Genomic DNA, 5,214 nt, shown 5'->3' with positions numbered 1-5,214 from the left:
AAAAGTTGTTGGGGGTTAGTGAGGCTGAATGGTAACACTACAAACTCATAATGTCCATATCTGGTCCTAAACATTGTTTTAGCAACTTCCTCCTGCTTAATTCTCAATTGATGATATCCTATTCTCAAATAAATCTTTGACAATATGGTTTCACCTCTTATTTGATCAAATAAATCGTTAATACAGGGCAATGGGTACTTTTTCTTGATAGTTAACTTGTTCAACTGTTTGTAATCGATGCACACTCTAAATGTGCCATCTTTTTTCTTAACAAACAATACAGGTGTCCCCTAAGGTGACACACTAGGCCTTATGTAGCCTTTATCTAACAACTCTTGTAGCTACATTTTCGGTTCCAACAACTCAGTTGGACTCATCTGGTAGGGTGCTCTAGATACTGGGGTTGCCCTGGGTACCAAATCAATGGTAAATTCTATGTCCCAGTGTGGTGGTAAGCTGGGAATCTCTTCCATAAAAACCTCTTAGAAATCCTTAATGATGGGTAGAGTATCTAAGGTTGGCTCTTGCCTATTCTAGTTACCCTCTTCCACATGAATAAGAAATAATTGACATCCTTTTTGCGAACTCTTTTTTATTTGCACGGCTGAAATTTGTCGTACTTATATGGTCTTGGGAACCCCTTGAATAATATATGTTTGTCCTTTTGGATTCACACAACTCATTGTTTTTGCTAAGAAATTTATTATTGCTCTATGTTTCTCAAGCCAATCCATACCTATTAGTATGTCATAAGACCCTAGGGGAAGAACATTTAGATTTACAGTATTTAAATAGTCATTTAAGTCTAGGGGGAATTGTATTACTTGGTTTCTTACTCTTCTCTTGGTGCCAGTTGCCAGCTATACAAGCCATGAAATTTTATATTTCTCAGTTTTAAGTTCACATTTTTCCATCATCTGAGGTCAAATATAACTTAAACTAACCCTAGGATCAATTAAAACAGAAACGAGTCGGTTGGAGAGAGTATCTTCAATCTCAATGATGGTTGATTGATGTTCTGCTTGTCTGTCCTCCATGGTAGCGCTTATCCTGGGAATATTTCTAGCAATATCGTTCCTTGTGGTAGCTTCCTGCACCACTTGAATATTGTGAATAGATCAGGGATTATGGGGGCAATCTCTAAGAAGATGAGGTTTGCCACATCCCCAACATTTCAATGGTTTTCTTTATGTTCCCCCACTATTCTTCTTCCCATCCATATTCATGGTCCTTGATCCAGCCTGAGACTACACTAAATGATTTGTATTCCCCTTGCTAAACTTTTTCTGTTGATGATCCTTCCCAAAAAAATTTAGATAACTCGGTTTCTGCCATTTTGTGCCAATTACAGATTTACTTATGTCCTTATTTGAGCAAAATTTAGAATTTTCCCCCTTACTTCTGAACTACTGGTAACATAGTCTGGCTTTTTTGACAACCTCTTTCATTGTCTTCGTATTGTCAAATTTAATCCACTCCTTGTATATGGTAGGTAAATAGTTCACAAACCATTGTACCTTAGCTTTTTCTTCTTTTATATAGGGTACATATCGCAACAAATTTGTAAATTTAACCACAAACTCATCTACCATGAGTTGTCCCAACCTAAGTCCATGGAATTCCTTGGCACGGTCATCATAATACTGTTCACTCAAATATCGAGTTTTAGATCATTTCTGGAACTCCTCCCATGGCACAATCCTTTCCTCAAGTAAATTCACCCCTTTAGCCTCTTCCCACCAGAGAACAACCTTACCTTGCAGCCGGTAAATGACCAATTTGGCCTTCAAGTTTCTCTCGTACTCGTAAACTTGAAAGTATTTGGTCATGTTTAGTAACCACGCTTCAACATCCTCTTCCTTTTCCCCATCAAAAGTAGGGGGTTTTACCTTTTGGAATTCTCCTTGCAATTTAGTTTTCTTCTTCCTCATTTGACTTCTGGGGTATTTCCTATATGAATCCCCCACACTTCCAAATGGTACTAACTTTATTCCCCTTCTCCCACTTTTCTCCATTTCAAGTTGCACTGTCCTATGGTTCGACTTTTCAGTTAGCCCTCTAATCATTCTCTCTTGTTCCTCGCTGGCTCTTAGCAATTATTCATTGTTGTTCCTTAAATGCTTTAGTTCTTGCTGCAAATTCCTAATGACCTCAAGGAATTGGGAATTTTCTAGGGTGACCCCATCTCCTAGTTCAACATACAGATCTGCACTTCCAGTGTTGGCTGGAATTTCCTCAGCCATGATGTTGTTGAATCTGATTGCTCTTGTACCTTGCAATTACACAGAGTCTAGATTTAGTTATTCTATGGAATTTTGTTTTGTTTTTTTTCTTTAAAAAAAAAAACTTATTGTTGTTCTTTTAATTCCTATGACAATCCTTGGGCCTAGTGGTGTTGCTAGGCTCTAATACCACTTGTGACATACCTCAATCCCTCAAATATATATATATATATATATATATATTTCTAAGGCACCTTTTCCTTTCCGGTATTACATATTTTATCAAGATAGGGAGGTTTAACATGGCAATATCTTATTTCAAGATCTCTATGTATTTTTTTGTTTCTTTTTAACTAATAGGTGCTACTTCAATTAAGCAATATAACTCCTAGTCCATGTTCTTCGGTGACTAACCATGCTATTAAGCTAAGGTTGAAGGAATAACGCCATCGACCCTACCAATACTCTTATAACCTAAAAGTGAGGGAGATAATATTTACCTTGACATGACTGGCTTGGGCGCAACACATACATACAAAGTCTTATACTACTATCATAACCTTCCTCCTAAGTTTAAACTCATAGATGTTAGGTATTATACTAATCGTACTACACCTAGGTGCCTCGCTTTATGTGACCCCATATGCATGGCGTCATTCCCCTTGAACTCTGGTCACCCTCTCATTCCTCTCCACCTAGTTGTTTTCCTATCTGGTTCATGTTACCAAAGCAGTGTTGGGTGTTATGGAGGTATGTGGGTGGTGGGGATGTTAGATAGGACATCAACGGCTCATATTCATTTTCCCAACCCTAATCCATTGGTAATTCCTATCTCCTCGCACATTTGGATCATTCATTGTTGTATTTTCTTACTGGTAACATAATTCTTTCCATAGCTCCTTCCCAACACCGAGCCCTTAGTGATAGCATATATGCCATGTTGCTCTGCAGCCACGACCCTCTTCTAGGTATATGTGTTTACTCCTATGGTTTTTGTGATCAGTGTTTTCTTCTAGTTGTTGGGCAGAACCCTTAACATCTTTAACCCTTGCCACTTGCATATATAGGGCCTTCTCCGGTTGCAGACGAGGTTTTCTCCTTCCCTTCAGGAGTAGCTCACAGCTCCAGGGTCGAATTTTGTTACAATATATATCTGCGGCAGGGTACGTTGTTCTCGGTTTCCAACCCTTTAGCAAACCCTGTTTTAATTTGTTCCATTAATGGTTTTATACTTATTTCCTATTTAAGAGTGAAGGCATTGACATCTTCTGCAAGAATACCAAAACCACCAGGGTCGATGATGCAAGTTCTTGGATGTCAGTTTCTCTACTTGTTGTTCGATTGTGTACCTCTATTCTACTGGGTACACCATTCATCTCCTTAATACTAAACAAGGAAGGGATTTTCTTTTATGTTCATTGTATGGTTAGCAACAACTCTGAGATTGATTTTCTGAGGGTTCCATTCCTACTTTCCTATATAAGCAGTCTGGGTTTCCCTTTTTTTCTTACCTTTACCCTGTCTAGGGGTGTTGGGTTACCAACCTAACTCTTGCAACCTCACTTGTCCATCTTGGAAGAATTAGAAATGCTAAATTCATGTTCCTCACTATTGTTATATATATATATATATATAACAACTAAATATAATGCTACAGTCGTTTAATGAGTCTGTTGGGGTTTTACCCAGGAAACGTTCCCTTTCATGCCTCTATAAGGTTACTCTATTAAGAAATTTACCCTACTCAAATTAGCATTTTCCCACTTTACATTTGACTTTATGGTCAGATAATAGGCCAGCTTCAGTGCTCTGTTTCCCCAACACTGCTTGATTGTGGAATTAGAGATAGAAGGGTAGTTGTCTTGTATCTCATGCAAGCAGGGGTTACCTCTCTTCTCTGGTCATTCCCCATGACAGGTTGGAAGCGTATTTCCCGTTGTTAAATTCAGGAAATTTATAGGTTGCTGCGTGGTTTTTTTTTCCAACCATCTACACTTAAGGTAATTTCGGTGGTAAGGTTTTATTTTTTTCCCATCTTGTCCTACATTCTCTGATATTTTGGCTATTTGCTAAAGGCCTCTTTTGCGTTACACACACACCCATCATTTGTTCACGCCTATTTTTTTCCATGGCATCACAGATGGCTTCTTGGGTCGACTCATTTTCACTTTTGGCTTCTCTATTGAGAGAATCACTTCTACTGGTTTCTTCCCAGACATATTTCCAGGACCAAGTTCAGTACTTTTAACAGACACGGGGTTGTAGTTACAACTTCTCTTTAATTTTCTGTTGCGATTACTCTGTAGTTACAAATCATGTAATTTTTTTTCTTGAAGATGTTGTCTGAACTGATGCGCTACTAGGTATAAGTAGAAATTCTGTACACTGTTATGCAAGGTGTAAATAATTTGGTTAAATATTGTTGGGCTAGTTCCTTCCCTTGTAAATTCGAGGATTGTTGTGTAATGGTATAAATGTTGTACATAACTTTGTCAATTTAAAGAATGCTTATAATTTGACATGTCTAGTTGAGTTATTGATAATAAATGGTGCTTGGATTCATAGTAGTAGATCATGGACACATAGATAGACCTTTGTATCCTATTTTAATTCTTGGTTGCTCCATATGTAATTAGTTTCCATTTTTGTTACTTAATATTTATGTTGTCACAAAGCCGTCGTGCCCAGTTTAATATTTATATGTATATTTTCACAAGTGAATGAGCCCTTACAAGGATACTTCGATTATGAATTAATATTGCCTGTGTTGCTACCAAATCAAAAGGCATATTTATTTTGTTGGTACTTCTAAATCAGTCACTAAATGGTTTTATTTAAAAACTTCATGAATGCAAGATAGGCTCCAATTTCCAATTTTGTCTCTTTCTTAAGAAATATGTAAAACATACGTTAGTTATCTCGATATAGTGACCCCAGGCGTGGAAATTTACTAATGTATGTTTCTTTAAGGTAATTCCATAATTTCAAGGTT

General features: G+C 37.3%; 1 long non-coding RNA gene across 3 annotated transcripts; it reads left to right on the top strand.

Annotated features, from left to right (window-relative positions):
• Positions 1-2,926: 2,926 nt before the first annotated feature.
• On the top strand, positions 2,927-4,724 carry LOC149180006 (uncharacterized). Of its 3 annotated transcripts, XR_016257421.1 has the most exons (3): positions 3,048-3,190; positions 3,290-3,385; positions 4,363-4,724. It is a non-coding gene; the product is annotated as an uncharacterized LOC149180006 (long non-coding RNA). The 3 variants fall into 3 exon arrangements; XR_016257423.1 differs by having other exon boundaries at positions 2,927-3,585; XR_016257422.1 differs by having other exon boundaries at positions 2,927-4,222.
• The last annotated feature ends 490 nt before the right edge of the window (positions 4,725-5,214 follow it).

The sequence above is a fragment of the Pinus tabuliformis genome, chromosome 3_2 (genome assembly GCF_031772625.1).
Source record: "Pinus tabuliformis cultivar Carrire ecotype Pingquan chromosome 3_2, CPIR1, whole genome shotgun sequence".
Taxonomy (NCBI): domain Eukaryota; kingdom Viridiplantae; phylum Streptophyta; class Pinopsida; order Pinales; family Pinaceae; genus Pinus; species Pinus tabuliformis.
This window is presented reverse-complemented; position numbering and strand designations above follow the sequence as displayed.